Here is a 16772-nt window from a genome sequence, read left to right on the forward strand (position 1 = left end):
ATCCGATGTGGGAACCTCACTGCCGATGTCAAATGCATCTTGAAAGCCATGAGGCAGGGTACCCCCAGCTTCTGCCACGACAGAACATTGGGGCACAGGCAGATTTCAACCTCACACCTTCAAGGCTGAATCTGAGCTGTGGTGGCATCTATTGTTAAAGATTTACCTGAGAATTTAGCTATTTGTACATACTGTTTACATATGAAAGAATAAAATCTAACATGGTATTTCTAAAAGTATACAGACTGAACAGACAATGCACTTTTATTTTTAAATATGTCATTTCAGTCGCATCACCCTGTAATATTTTGCTATAAATTCTCTGTCTTATGATGTTAGGCTCCACAACCACCTGATGAAGGTACAGCGCTCCAAAAGCTAGTACTATCAAATAAGCCTGTTGGACTATAACCTGATGTTGTGTGATTATTTAACTTTGTCCACCCCAGTCTAACACTGGCAACTCCAAATCTTTATTACATATTGTTTACACTAACTCACACGCAGTTCAGGTCAGTTTAGCACAATGACCCTGTTCCTCTTTTTGTGAGGTTCCCTGTGTATATTAACAGAGTTAATGGGCCCCGAGATGATGAGTACATTCTCCTTATCCTCTCAGTTTAAACAGTTGAACATATCAGTTTGAAGCCAGTGGAAGAGGAGATTGTATTTTTCTGTACAATTTCAGTGCAGAAAGTTCAGCCATAAACTGTCTTCGCAAAAGTGGGGGTTGAATGCAATTCTCACTGAGCAACATTAATACAGCAAACACAATTCCGAGTTACTGTTATCAATTGGTTAATGAACTGGGATGAAAAAAAAACACTTGTGGTGTGGTGTCGTGACTCAGTTTGTTCACTTGCCGACATCATAAACAGCCCACAAAGATTTCACATCGTAGTGGTGCCTGTGTATTTTACCAAATGCATGGTTGTTTCAAAATCTCCCAAGTCAGTGTTGCCCGTCAGTCAACCATGCGTCCTGTTTGAGCCTCAGCCTGTTTTGGTGACCCTCGTCTGATAGGAGAAAGTGAGTACTGAAGATGCTGGAGATCAGAGCTGAAAATGTGTTGCTGGAAAAGCGCAACAGGTCAGGCAGCATGCAAGGAGCAGGAGAATCGACGTTTCGGGCATGAGCCCTTCTTCAGGAATAAGAAGGGCCTGAAGAAAGGCTCATGCCCGAAACGTCGATTCTCCTGCTCCTTGGACGCTGCCTGACCTGCTGCGCTTTTCCAGCAACACATTTTCAGTTTCGACCCTCGTCTATTCCCTGGTTTAATTCCTCCAGTGGATATTGTTTCTTCCGAGCTATTAATTCAATCTGGAGTTTCCTTCCTGCGTTTGACAAGAACTTCTGCTTGTACTCCTCCTTTATTACGCCTCGTTCATTTCCAGTTTGTTGGGAATAACGAGGTGGGCCAGGAGACATGGCAGGCTTGCCGGGGAATGTTGCAGTGATGGCGCAGACACCAATAGCTGTTCACCCTAATTCTCTGCTGTCAACATTCATTCATTCCACAGCAACAGGAAATACTTCATTGCACTCCTGTCGTTGTGGTTCGCACTGTGAGTGCGGTTTCTTTTCTTGTGGATTATGAATTCTATTTAGAACTCGAAAGGATCATAATATTTGGAGGAAGGAATGACTCCTCACCTCAGGCATAAGTTTAGGGAACTTTATTCGGAGAATGTGAGCCTAATCCCACACATGCTACCGAGAGGGCAGAAAGCCTGTTAGCTGGTCCACTCTCAATTTGTCTCCGAATGTCAGACTTTTCAAAGAGCAGAAATGGGAAATGAGGAATATGGGCAGACCGAGAGTCCGAGAATGTGAAAGAGGGTCAGGTGCATGCACAGAGAAAGAAAGAAATATGGAGACGCATATTGACGGAGATACTGAAAGAACCAATTCTCCAATCGACATGGCTGCTGACTTACAGAAACAAATAATAAAAAAGGTAACTATTAAGCACAGCCTTTCACCATCTCCGAGCAACGGAAGGATTCTTACAGCCAACAAAGTCATTTTGAATTTTCAACATTGATGGTTGTAAGCTAATGAAAGATTTTGGTAAATATCCTGACAGGGAAAACTGATCATTTTACCAAAAGTATAATACAGAAATGTCTAAATAACCTCGCTCCGCCGATATGAAGCATTAACTCTGTTTCTCTCACTGTCGTACTAAGTTTTTCTATCAAACCTTGGTTTTGGTTCCGATTTCAAACATCTGCAATCCTTTGTTTCATATTATTCTTAACAACGTTTGAGACAAAACCAATGACCTGACGGCTTCAGCAAATCGGTCAGAAATACTGTTAGCAAGATATCTTTGCAGAACGCATCGCCCATTCCCTGACCAGGAATCACCCTTTCCCCCTCAGAAAATGCACCAACTCCTAACCGTGAGATTAAAAGGGAAGGCAACAGAAGCTGTCGCATTTATTCTCAATGAAACCACTTATGCATTTCATTTTGGTTCATTTTCGCTGCACATTAGTTTCTCGTTGTCTTCGAGGTGTTGTTAACACGAAAGGAAAATACCATTCGGCCTATCGTGCAGTATGGCTCATCAGATAGCCGTCTGTTTTCGATCCAGTGTCCAGCTTTGACAGGATACTTTGTGTGTTCTGTTGTTTTCACCGCAAAATTCAGAAAAAGATTATCCCTGCGATCTTAAACGAGACAACACTGGGAGTGAGTTATATACCGTCATACTGAAGTGAAATCCCCTCGAGCAACCCATTCACATTTTCATCCATAAAGTGAGTCACAGACACACGTGCCCGGAGGTGGGGGGAGGAGGGCAGAGTTTTCGGGATTATACCAGCTCCTTGTGCTTCAGTACCGCTCTCCACCGACTTAAGACCAAGCCCCACCCCGCCCCCTACACCCCACCTATACACACACACACACACACACACACAGAAGTTTCTCCGACAAAAGGCAGCTTTAGGCGCAACTAAATTCAGTTTTACAGACCATGAGAGACGTTGCGTTGAGCTGGAATTTAAAATGGACAATTGCCTCACATGCAACTTTCAAATTTGAAAACACACTGATCCAAAGTCTGCAGCTCCTGAAAATCTGTCGCACATTGAGGTGCATTACTACCAAATTCGAGACCCACTGATCCAATCCCTGCAGTAAATTGCACACAAATCAGGAAGGATCGAACCACCAAAAGTCAGAGGCATTATCCATTACGTCACTGGCCCAACGGCAGCTGGAGGTACGACAGGTAGTCGATATGAAATGGAAACATGGACATCGGGGTAAACAGTATTCACAAGGTGAACAATCAGTAAAAATAATTATCGTCACTGTTTCACATCGGATGTCCCACTTCGTGAAGCAATGTCTTTCAATAGCCAAGGCAACATATTTGCCCTCAGGTACCTGCTTCCGGGTCGCCTGAGCCTCTGCTGGAAGTTGCCATCATTTTATTCACAGTCAGTCTGCGATTTTTTGATTCACTCCAGTGAAATATCTTTTCATACCTTGCGTCATGACCTTTTCCAGTCAAGACCCTGAGCCAGTCCAGAGAGAAACCTCTGTTGGTTTGAATCTCGCGATGTAGAACAGAGGAGATGAACAGCGCCTTTTAGTGGTGGAATCCCTTCAGTGCAATCTCACGCATCAAAACCTGTTCTGTACATTCCTGCATTGCACCTACTGACCAACATCAGATCACCACAGCTCCACTTTCTTTACTTTGAAACCCAGGGCGATCATATGAAGCGTTTGCAAAATTGAAGAGAGAAACGTTGTTGCCGAAGGTGGTTATGAAGGGATGGACAGGCACAAGGGTGAGTACAATTCAGGTTGCTTTGGATACTATCAGCATTACCGGGGGCCCGTGCTGAGGAGTCAAAGTTTGTATCGTCCAGAAATGGATATAGTTCCAATTCAGGGAATGAAGGTTTAATTCTCTTCATGTGAATTGTCTGACTGAAAACGCTTTCCTCGTTTCACATAGAAGACATACCGGGATCCCTCCAGAATCAGCCCAGTGATTGCTTGAACCATGTAGAAGGACAATGACAGCGGACAGATACGATAGTGACCCCTTCAAATCTCCCTCCAATCATCTCACCTTCCTGAGTTGGAAATATGTTGTGTTCCTTCAGTGTCTCTGGGTGTAAATCTAGGAACTCCCGCACTTGCACCATAATGGCTGTACCTCCGTGTGAAGGAGTTCAATGGTTCACAAGAGCAACTCATCTCCTCCATCTCTGGGGGATTTAGGGATGGACAGCGAGTCCTATTGCATTGAGTGATATCTTTATTCCAGGAATGCGTTCCTAAATGTGGTAGGTTCCAATCGGTAGTAAGTTTGGAAGTGGAGCAGGGAAGTGAAATTGACGTGAATGACAATGATGACTGGGAGGCATGAGGCAGGAAGTGAGTCTGCATCTGGTGGTGCAAGGCTCAGTGTCACTGCTAATGGTTTAGCCTTTACAGCAAACTGTTTACATTGGCTCACACACCATTCCTGGTCAATTCATGGCAATGACACTGTTCCTTTTCGTGTGAAATTCCCTCTGTGTGTATGAAAGCCGTCAATACGCCCCAAGAGGATGAAAAATGTTCCCTTTGTCCTGTCAGCTTAAACAGATACACATATCTGTTTGAAACCAATGCAAGAGAAGATTAGCCTTTTATGTGCCTTTGCATTGAAGAACGATCAATCGTGAAATGTCTGGTTTTGCAAAAGAGGGGTTTGATTGCAAATCACACTGAGTAATATTGATACAGAAATGTATTTCCGAGTTCATGTGGTCATGTGGTTAATGAACTGCACATATGGACGTTGCTTAGTTATTTAAAACCCCTCCTTGGTAAGCAGCTGACCATACGGTCCAATCGCAGTTGCGCCCGCTTGTTGTATTGAAAGCTCGGAGGTTCACCTTTTATAAAGTATCCTGTTGCTGATGAAGCGACGCAGCATCCTGCCTGAGTTCGAGCCTGTTATGGTTTGGCAAATCCGCTCCTTTTTCCTGGTTTAGTTCCAGCAGTGCAGGTTGTCCTTCCTAACCAATACACCAACCTAGAGTTTCTTACTGCTGTTCCAATAGCACTCCTTCTTCTCCCCCACTTTTATTCTCCCTCCTTCATTCCAAGTTTGGTGGGAATAACGAGGTGAGGCAGGAAACACTGCAGAAAGGCCGTGGAATGTTGTGGTCATGGCACAGAAACCACGAGTGGATCACCCTCATTCTCTGCTGTCGCCATTCATTCATTTTACAGCATCATTAATGTTTCCACGTTCTCCTATAGTTAGTTTATTTTTCTTTGGATAAGAAATGCAACTTTAATTTCGAAAGGGTTATAATGATTTGAGGAAGAAATGGCCCCTTGCATCACATCCAAGTGCCAGACGTATTATCCGTAAAATGTGAGCCATGTTGTGCAGTCTCCTGCCAGGTTCCAGAAAACCTCTCAGCAGCTCCATTCTCAAACTATCCCCGAACGTCAGGCTTTTCATAGAGTAGGGATGGGAAATGAGGGATATTGGCAAAAAAAGGGTCAAAGAATATGAAAAAGGGTGAGGTAGATACACAGAGATAGAGACAGGAAATTAGAGGCCTATCTGGAGGTAGACACTGAACAAATCAGATCTCGGGTCGACATGGCTGCTAACTGGCAAAAAATAAAAGATTTTGATAACAATCCTCAGATAAAACTGACCATTATCCCGGCATTGTGGTCTAGAAATGAAGAACTAATCTGGTTCTGTCGTTGTGTATCATTGTCTCTGTTTCTCTCCACAGATGTTGCCAGGACTATTCAGTTTGCACGTCAATTCTTGTTTTTGGTTCAGATTTCCCAACATCTGCATCTCTTGGTTTTCTATTCAACTTTAAAACCGATGTTCTGCCAACTTTGGAAAAGTGGTCAGAAATATTCTTACCACGATGTGTGTGCAGAACAAAGCACGCATTCCTTGACCGGAAATAGAACCCGTGTCACGGCGGCGAGAGCGCCAAAGGCTGGCTACTAGACTACAAGGGAAGGCAGAAGACGCCCTTACATTTATCCAGAAAAGTGAATTAGTGACTGTATGAGAGCATGAGTCAAGAAGTTCATCTGAGGATGTAAATCTTCTCATTCCTGTTGTTGACTGAATAAGCGGTAACCATGCCTTCTGCTTGGACACTCGAATATGTGAACTGCTCCAAATCATGACTGAGGTTTTCTGGTTTTGGTTCACGCAGGTTTAGAAATGCTCGGGTCCAAATGAGGCGTTTCAGAGCCTACTTTGGGATACATTTGACAGAGATGACATCAGGTAACCAATGTTCGCTGTGACCCGAGCAAATGAGAGCTTACCTTGTCACTGAACCAGGATGCCTTCACATGTAAAGCAAATGCGATAGTTTTGGTGCAGAAACGATCAGTGCTGGTAACTGTACCCTTAAAATGGACGGCGGGAGAAGATCCACAATTCGACTCATATCGTCGACCCAGGAGGAGAGAAACTTAGTTGAGAGTGTGGTGCTGGAAAAGCACATCCGGGCAGGCAGCATCCGAGCAGCAGGAGAACTGCCGTTTGTTTTAGGAGCGTTTCATCATCTCCAGCCCTCACTTTATCCGAGGAGAGAAATTGAACGAAGTTTGACACAGCAATTAATCGGAATGGTATTCCTTTTCACCATGGCAGCAGATGTGGGCTAGCAAGTTCAAAGCCAGGTTTGCTGAAGAGAACAACAAGCAGGAACGCTCCATTCCCACCAATCCACTTTTCCCAAGGGAACAAAGTCGCTCCTGCCTGGTTTGAACTAGAGGTGTTTCGGGTGCGACCCAAATGGAACAACGAGGTCACAACCGAGCCACCGAGCCAGCTGCTCTTTATCTATCACTGACATTTCCGTTCCGAATAGACCAATGTTGGCCAGGGTTATTAGCACGATTGAAAAAAAAGGATATCACGTGAAAATGCTCAGGAAATACTGACAAACAGGTTGCCAGGTTTGCCGAGTTTGGAATGTAGGGCGATGCTGAATAGGCGCGGGCAATTTTCCTTGTAGCGCCGAGACAGAGGAATGTTCCTAACTGCACACTTAAACAGGATGGCCAGCAGGGCTGTAGACATCGCCACATATTCACAGCCACAGCGCAGTGACATTTGAAAAGAAATTCACGCAGCAGTTATTTGGAATGATACTTCTTTTTACCACTAGAGTAGTGATGGGCGAGTAAATGCAAAACAAGGTTTGATGATGAGGCTGCAATAAAGCCCCATCGATCACCATCTGGGAAACTGTCGCCCTTAAAGCGGGAACAACAATATTTCTGCTCAGCTCTGAACGAGGCCACTTTCTGCAGAAACTGATGCTTCTACTCTCCAGAAAGGTATCATTGCCCGCCGACTGCATTCTTGAAAATAGTAATTATCTGTGCTGGAAACATCCACCTATATTCTGAACAAGGAAGAATGTGTATCGAATAAAACCATACACGGCAATTAATTGGACGTGCATTCCCTTTCACGACAACGGCAGGAATGGGCAGGGACATACAGAGTAAGGTTTACTGACCAGATCAGAAAGCAATTACCTTCATCTATGTTAACACACAAGCCAATTGTTTTTACTGCCCGGATATTTGAAGGACCGATCCTTCCCATGGGAGGTGAAGGTGATAACTGCTCCCCCGCACAAACACAGTGGGGCCAGAGACCTGATCGAGCTGTCCCCCAGCGGTGATTGCGTTGTTCAGAACAGATTGGGTTTGCCGTGCACGACTGAAACTCAGCGCGATCACCCAGAGACACGGTGTAACAGCCGCCAGCAGATGTGGAGGGGTTTGGGGCGGATGAAGACCCAGTCTGGGAAAAAAGACTGGGTCTTAAATTCAAGGGGAATGAGTGTTACAGGGAGAAGACTGGAGAATGGGATTGAGAGCAATATTAGCCATGATAGAATGGCAGAGCAGATTATGGGCTGAAAGCTCTAACCATCATCCTATACATTCCGGTCTCTGGTCATCTGGTATCTAAGGAAATAGAAACAGAGTTAATTGTTCATTTCCAAGTTCTTCGGTCATAAATGAGCAAAGTGAGAGATGGGACAGATCTGATACAAATTTAAAAGCTGGGAACATGGTTGGAGAGGAAAATAAAATACAAGAGAATAAAGTTGGAAGTCAGAAGATAGTCAATAAAAAGGAAGACTGTACAAATCCAGAGGGAGATGGGCATGCAAAAAGAAATTTCACGAGTCCCGAAGTCTTAACACTCTTCCTTTCCAAAATGCAAGCAGACCTGCTGAGATTTTCAGCAATTTCATTTGTTGGTTCCGAAACAGAAGATGGTAGTGATCCTGGACCAATCAGCTCTTACATGCTTTGGGGATGTGAGACGAACCCGTTCACCCAGATCACTTCTGTCCCACTGTGAAACCTCACAATCCTGCCCCACCCCCACCCCTGTTACTGACAATAAACTGTCCATTACGTGAACCCCCATGAGCACACAAGATCATTTTCCGTGTGAATTGTGAAACGTTCAGGCGAGTTCGCCTAGGTTTCCGTCAGAACGGTCTGAATCACTTCATTTTGGTTCAGGACCATTTGACATTGAGCAGTCACTGTCAGACCCCGTCCCCCCAACAAGTAGACATTCGCGTTCTGTGTCTCTGAGCACTCTGTTTGGTGGACGTTTGGAGTGGAAACTGACGTTTTGAAAGAGACACAATTCATCGTATATTCGGCCGCACTGATAAACCTGTCTCTGGCACTTCCAGGAAAGTGGAGACAGCTTTCACTCAGAAACCGACGTGTGATGAAACACAGTCGGATCCACGTGTCAAAAACGACCCCTGCACTGGGTTGCAATCCTGCAAGTGGAGTAGAGGGCTGGATTTCTTTAAAGGAGTGAAAGGGCCCATCGTGAGGCTTGAACCTACGGCCCTGAGATTAAGCATCTCATGCTGTACCGACTAAAGTAGCTGGGCCTGGCTCACGATTAATTAGTGTGTCATTTCATACTGAGCAGATTTCACCTGGCATTGCAATTTGCAAGGATCCAGTTCATTCCTGCCAATCACAAATGTCATCATCCACACTTTCCATTTCTCAGCTAGTATTCGTTCAGAACATTATTATCTATTTAGCACTTATCTCTGGATTTAAGATTCAATATACATATTTTCATATTTTTATCCTCATCTTTAGGTGGCCGGAATGATTCCCAATCACTCTGGCAGACGTTAAATCAATTGGGACATTCCCTAAGGAAACGCAATCATTCCTGTTTCGGGTGTAAGCAATCCCACCTGCTGCCGAGACAGAGTCCTCACAGTCAGCACTTTCTCTATCCTTCCTGCCAACAACTTTCCCCACTTCTTATTTGCGACACAGGAGTTTTGTTTATGAAACACTCCAAGGACTGCAACAATCTTCTGAAGCCATTCTCAACTTAAAGTGGAATTGTTGTCCCTCACACGCGGGAAGAGCCGTTCCTGGGGAAGGATTTTCCATGTGCTGTGTCCCAGGGCTGAGCAGGAAACCGGTGGCCGCTTTCTGTAGGCAGCGGGCCTTGGAGAGATTGGGGCCACATCCAGCTGCGGACTCTGCTGAGTTCTCGTTGTTGCAGTGTCAGTACATGGTTGGTCTCAATGCTTGAACTGAAATCGTTGAGGCTCGGTGCGAAGGGCAGGCTCGAACCACCAAACTTGCAGCCAAACGTGCTGACTATTTGAGACACAGAAACTGGTACGATATTCATCGTAAAGCAGTGCAGATGAGGGGGCTCCGACAACAAAGTGTCCCACTGACTGTCCCAGAGTCAGTCTGGATTAGAGGCCTGACCGGCTGCAAACGCAACAACGGAAATGTGCAGGGCCTGCTAAGTTCCTCTGCCTGAAGAAGAACAGCCGCGATCTTGGTAGCGGTGGAATTCGAACCCACGACTCGATAGAGACTGGAGCTTAAATCCAGCGCCTTAGACCACTCGGCCACGCTACCCTACAGGCGAAAAGCGCACAAAATTGTCATTACTAATGTTTCAGCGTCGCTTCACTTCAGCAATAACAGATCGTGCATTCAGTAACGAACGTGGTGCAATTTAGAAAGTATTTGAAAAGGTTTGCAAGGTTTGCACTGTTTGGACAATAGCACGAAGCTGAATAGGCTTCGACAGTTTTCCCTGGGGCTTCAGGGCTGAGGAATGGCCTTACAGAATTTTAAAAAGTCATGAGGCAGACGGTCAGAGAAAAGAGTCAGGGAGTAAGTTTTACATAAATTCATAGTTTTTGAGCTCAAGATTTCTACATGAATGAATGCAGTTTTTGAGCAAAGTACAAAAACTGCATGCAAGTACAAACTCACCCACAAAATATCTGTGTGCATGTGGGTCTTTGTCTGTCTGTGTGGGTGTGTCTGTCTGGGGTGGGGGTTATGAGTGTGAGAAAGTGTGTGTGTGTGTGTGTCTGTGTGTGTAGTGAGTGCAGAGTGTCTTAAGTCTGTGAGGGGGTGCATGTGTGAGTGTGGGAGTGTGCGTGTCTATAAAGCTGTGCGTGGGTGTCTGTGTGCCGTCTGTATGTATCTGTGTCCGTGTGTGTGTGTAGAAATATGTGTGTGTGTGTATGTGTGTGTGTGTGTGTATAGTGCAATGGTGATCACCTGTAATGTGACATGAACCCAAGGTCCCGGTTGAGGCCCTCCCTATGGGTACCGAACTTAGCTATCAGCCTCTGCTCGGCCACTTTTCTCTTCTGCCTGTCCCGAAGTTCACCTTGCAGGATGGTCACCCGAAGGTCCGAGGCTGAATGCCCTGGACCGCTAAAGTGTTCCCCAACTGGGAGGGAACCCTCCTGTTGTGCGGTGCCCATTCATCTGTTGTCGTAGCCTTTGCTCGGTTTCCCCAATGTACCATGCCTCCAGGCATTCTTGCCTGCAACGTATAAGATAGACAAAGTTGGCTGAGTCACATGAGTACCTGCCAGGCAAAAGGTGGGAGGTGATCCAATGCGTAATAGTGGTATCCATGTCCACACTCAGACACGTCTTGCCGCATGAATTTATGTAAAACTCCATTATCTCACTTTTTAGATTAGAATCAATCTAAACATCATGGTATAGACCGAGAACACAGGGGTGGATTCTGGATCAGCGGTGCTGGAAGAGCACAGCAGTTCAGGCAGCATCCAAGGAGCAGCAAAATCGACGTTTCGGGCAAAAATCCTTCATCGGGATTAAAGGCAGTGAGACTGAAGAGTGGAGAGATAAACTAGAGGAGGGTGGGGGTGGGGAGAAAGTAGCATAGAATACAATGAGTGAGTGCGGGAGGGGATGAAGGTGATAGGTCAGGGAGGAGAGGGTGGAGTGGATAGGTGGAAAAAGAGATAGGCAGGTAGGACAAGTCCGGACAACTCATGGGGACAGTGCTGAGCTGGAAGTGTGGAACTAGGGAGAGGTGGGGGAAGGGGAAATGAGGAAACTGTTTGAAGTCCACATTGATGCCCTGGGGTTGAAGTGTTCCGAGGTGGAAGATGAGGCGTTCTTCCTCCAGGCGTCTGATGGTGATGGAGGTGCGGTGAAGGAGGCCCAGGACCTCCATGTCCGCGGCAGAGAGGGAGGGGGAGTTGAAATGTTGGGCCACAGGGCGGTTGGTTGATTGGTACGGGTGTCCCGGAGATGTTCCATAAAGCGCTCTGCTAGGAGGCGCCCAGTCTCTCAAATGTAGAGGAGACCACATCGGGAGCAACGGATACAATAAATGATATTAGTGGATGTGCAAGTAAAACTTTGGTGGATGTGGAAGGCTCCTTTAGGGGTTTGGATAGAGGTGAGGGAGGAGGTGTGGGTGCAGGTTTTACAGTTCTTGCGGGGGCAGGGGAGGTGCCAGGTTGGGAGAGGGCGTGGACCTGACCAGGTAGTCACGGAGGGAACGGTCTTTGCCGAAGGCGGAAAGGGGTGGTGAGGGAAATATATCTTTGGTGGTGGGGTCTGTTTGGAGTTGGCTGAAATGTCGGCGGATGATTTGGTTTATGTGAATGTTGGTAGGGTGAAAGGTGAGCACCAGGGGTGTTCTGTCCTTGTTACGGTTGGAGGGGTGGGGTCTGAGGGAGGAGGTGTGGGATGTGGACGAGATGCGTTGGAGGGTATCTTTAACCACGAGGGAAGGGAAATTGCGGTCTCTAAAGAAGGAGACCATCTCGTGTGTTCTATGGTGTAACTGGTCCTTCTGGGAGTAGATACAGCGGAGGTGGAGGAATTGGGAATACGGGATGACATTTTTGCAAGAGGTAGGGTGGGAAGAGATGTAATCCAGGTAGCTATGGGAGTCGGTGGGTTTGTAAAAAAATGTCAGTGTCAAGTTGGTCGTCATTAATGGAGATGGAGAGGTCCAGGAAGGGGAGGGAGGTGTCAGAGATGGTCCAGGTAAATTTAAGGCCAGGGTGGAATGTTTTGGTGAAGTTGATGAATTGCTCAACCTCCTCACAGGAGTTCATTTTCAGGTCCTGACTTTGTGCGAGATGGTTAATTAAATATAACCTGGAGATGTAGAGACTCCTCATTTTAAGGCACTGACTGTGTGGTGGCTGGTTAAAACTTTTATAACCAGGATATTTACAGTTTCTACAGTTTGGGGCACTGACTCTGGGCTGGCTGGTTAAATGAATACATATAACCAGGAGATTTAGAACCTGTTCAGTTTAGGGCACTGACTGTGGGTTGGTGGCTTAAATAAATACATATAACTAGGAGATTTACAGTCTCCCCTGTTTAGGGTTCAGATTATGTACTGGATGGATTAATATATATATATATAGATATACACACACACACACACACACACACAGAGAGAGAGAGAGAGAGAGAGAGAGAGCCGGGAGATTTCGAGTCTCCTCCGTTTCGGGCACTGCCTCTTTACTGCCTGTTTAAATACATGTATCCAGGATATTTAGTGTTTCCTCATATTCGAGCACTGACTCTGGGCTGGCTGGGTCAATATACATAACTAGGGGATATAGAGAATCCTCACTTTAGGTCACTGACTCTGTGCTGGCTGGTTAAATATATGCATGTAACCAGGAGATTTAAATTCTGTTCAATTTAGGGCACTGACTCTGTGCTGGCTGGTTAAATGTATATAGCCAGGAGGGTTAGAGTCTCCTCAGTTTGCGATACTGACTCTGGGCTGGCTGGTTAAACAAATAGCTATAACCAGGAGATTTAGTGTCTGTTCAGTTTAGGGCAATGGCTCTGTGCCTGCTGTTTAAATATATATATATATATATATATATATATATATATATATATATAATCAGGATATTTAGGGTTTCCCCAGTTTTGGGCACTGGCTCTCAACTCTATGATTAAATAAACACATATAACGAGGAGATTCAGAATCTCCTCAGTTAATGCATTGATTGTGGTCTGGCGGATTAAATAACTAGATATAACCAGATTTAGAGTCGCCTCAGTTTCCGGTTAAACAATGTGCTGAATTTATAAATACACATAAATTACCAGAAGATTTAAAGTCTCCTCAGTTAAGGGCACTGACTATGTGCCATCGGTTTAAATATATATATAACCTGGAAATTTAGAGTCTCCTCAGTTTGAGCACTGTCTCTGTGTAAGCTGGTTAAACATATATATATACAACCTGGAGATGTAGAGTCTCCTCTGGTGAGGGCACTGACTCTGTGCTGTCTGTTTAAATATATATAACCACGAGATTCAGATTCTCCTCAGACAAGGCAGAAAGTCTGTGCAGGGTGGTTAATTAAATATGCATATCCAGGAGATTTAAATTCTCCACACGTTAGGGCACTGACATTGTGCTGGCTGGTTACATAAATATATATAATCAGGAGATTTAGAATCTCCTCAGTTTAGGCACTGACTCTGTGCTGACTGGTTTAATATATATAACCAGGGCATTTAGTGTCTGCTTATTTTCGGGCACTGATTCTGTGCTGTGTCCTAACACATACATACTCAGGAGATTTAGAGTCTACTCAGTTATGGGCACAGCCAGCACATTTTCTGAACCCTAAAATGAGCAGACTCTATATTTCCTGGTTACATATATTTATTTAACCAGCCAACACAGAGTCAGCACTGACTTTATGCTGGCTGACTAATTTCAAAACAACAGGAGATTTAGAGTGACCTCAGTAAATGGCACTGTCTAATTAAATATATATAACCAGAAATTTAGAGTCTCCTCAGTTTAGGGTACTGACTCTGTGCTCGATGGATAAAGACTCATAAATTACCAGGAGTTTTAGAGTCTCTTCATTTCAAGGTACTGACTCTGTGCTGGCTGGTTGATTATCAGGAGATTTAGAGTTTCCTCATTTCAAGGAACTGACTGTGATGTCCGTTTAAATATATACAACCAGGCGATTTAGCGTCTCCGCAGTTAAGGCACTGACTCTGTGCTGGCTGGTTAATTATATATAACCAGGAGATTTAGAGTCTCCTCAGTTTCGGGCACAGACTCTGTGCTGGCTGGTTAAATAAATAGATACAACCAGGAGATTTAGAGTCTCTAGTTTCGGCCACTGACTGTGTGTTTAATAAGCATATCTAACTAGGAGATTCAGAATGATCTCAGTCTAGGGCACTGACTCTGTGCTGGCTGGATCAATAAATATCACCAAAAATTTCGAGTCTGCTCATTACAAGGCATTGAGACTGTGCTGGCAAGTTAAATAAATACATATAAACAGGAGATTTAGAGAATGTTTAGGGCATTGACTGTGCTGGCTGGTTAAATACAGAAACATAAACAGGAGATTAAGAGTGTGCTCATTCTATGGCACTGACTCTGCTGCGTATTCAAATATACATAACCAGGAGATTTAGAGTCTCTTCAGTTTGGGGCACTGACTGTGCTGGCTGGTTAATTGTATATAACCAGGACGTTTTGGGTCTCCTCAGTTTAGGGCACTGACTGTGTGGTGTCTGGTTCAAATTTGTATAACCAGGATATTTCGACTCTCCTCAGTTTGTGGCACTGACTCTGGGATGGCTGGTTAAAACAATAGATATAACTAGGTGATTTAGAGTCTCCTTAGTTCAGGGCACTGATTTTCTACTGTCTAGTTAAATAAATATATAAAACCACGGGATTCTGATTCTCCTCAGTCAAGAGCACTGACTCTGTGCTGGATGGTTAAATAAACATGTATGTCCAGGAGATTTTAATTCTCCACAATTTAGGGCACTGACATTGTGCTGGTGATTTAAATAAATATATATAACCAGGAGATTTAGAGTCTCCTCAGGTGAGGGCACTGACTGCAGGCTGGCGGATTTAAAAAAAATATATGACCAGGATATTTATAGTCTCCTCTGTTTGGAGCACTGACTCTGGGTTGGCTTGTTAAAAAAATACGTATAACCATGAGATTTAGAGTCTCCAAAGTTTTGCGCACTGACTCTGCGTCGGCTGGTTAAATATATATAACCAGGAGATTTAGAGTCTTCTCACTTTTGGGCACTGACTTTTTACTGGTTAGTTAAATAAATATATATAACCAGGACATTTAGCATCTCCTCAGTCAAGGGCACTGACTTGGTGCTGTTTGTTTAAATAAAAATAACCACGAAATTCAGATTCTCCTCCGTCTATGGCACAAAATCTGTGCTGGATGGTTATATAAACATGCATATCCAAGAGATTTAAATTCTCCATAGTTTAGGGCACTGACTCTGTGCTGCCTTGTTTAATACACATAACCAGGAGATTTAGAGTCTGCTCATTTTCGGGCACTGACTCTGTGCTGTGCCTCGTTAATACATATATATATTATCACATTTAGTATCTCCTCAGGTTAGGGCACTGACTGTGTTGGCTGATTAAATATATACAACCAGGAGATTTAGAGTCTCCTCATTTTGGGGCACCAACTCTGTTCTGGCTCAGTTATGGGCACAGCAGGCACATTGACTGAACCCTAAAATGAGCAGACTCTATATCTCCTGGTTATATATCGATTTACCCAGCCAGTCCAGAGTCAGTGCCCCAAACTGAGGAGACTCTAAATGTCCTGGTTACATACATTTATTTAACCAGCCAACACAGAGTCAGCATTGACTTTATGCTGGCTGACTAATTTCAAAACAACAGGAGATTTAGAGTGTCCTCAGTCAGGGGCACTGTCTGTGTGCTGTCTGTTTAAATATATATAACCAGGAGATTTAGAGTCTCCTCAGTTTCTGGTACTGATATATATATATATATATATATATATATATATATATATATATATATATATATATATATCTTATATATATTCATCCATCACATAGTCTGAACCCTAAACTGAGGCGACTCTAAATCTCCTGATTATATATATTTATTTAACCCGCCAGCCTCAGTCAGTGCCCGAAACTGAGGAGACTCTAAATATCCTGGTTATATGTTTTTACTTAACCAGCCAGTCCAGAGTCAGTGCCCGACAATAAGCAGCCTCTAAATCTCCTGGTTATGTATATTTATTTAGTCAGCCAGAACAGAGTCGGTGCCCCAAAATGAGGAGACTCTAAATCTCCTGGTTGTATATATTTAATCAGCCAACACAGTCAGTGCCCTAAACTGAGGAGATACTAAATGTGATAATATATATATGTATTAACGAGGAAGCATAGAGTCTGTGCCCTAAACTGAGGAGACTCAGAATCTCCTGGTTGGATATATTTAAACAGCAGAACAGAGTCAATGCCCTTAACTGAGGTGATTCTAAATCGCCATGCATTTATCTATACAGCACATAGTCTGAGCACTAAAGTGAGGAAACTGTAAATCA

At 44.3% G+C, this 16772-nt stretch overlaps 1 long non-coding RNA gene and 1 other non-coding gene across 3 annotated transcripts in view; both read right to left on the bottom strand.

The window, feature by feature from the left end:
- Positions 1 to 2487: 2487 nt before the first annotated feature.
- LOC148136067 (uncharacterized) overlaps positions 2488 to 16772 on the bottom strand; it is a 55065-nt gene continuing 40780 nt past the window's right edge. Inside the window, exon 4 of one of the 2 annotated variants that reach the window (XR_015754742.1) lies at positions 2488 to 2675. This is a non-coding gene — a long non-coding RNA (uncharacterized LOC148136067). Of the gene's footprint in view, positions 2676 to 10752; positions 10898 to 16772 lie in introns of those variants that run through there. The other variant, XR_015754741.1, reaches the window with a different exon arrangement.
- trnal-uaa (transfer RNA leucine (anticodon UAA)) lies at positions 9888 to 9969 on the bottom strand. The gene has a single exon. It is a non-coding gene; the product is annotated as a tRNA-Leu (tRNA).

The sequence above is a fragment of the Chiloscyllium plagiosum genome, unplaced genomic scaffold (assembly GCF_037043375.1).
Source record: "Chiloscyllium plagiosum isolate Xiang-an unplaced genomic scaffold, Cpla_swu_hap1 HiC_scaffold_47, whole genome shotgun sequence".
NCBI classification, from domain to species: Eukaryota; Metazoa; Chordata; class Chondrichthyes; order Orectolobiformes; family Hemiscylliidae; genus Chiloscyllium; species Chiloscyllium plagiosum.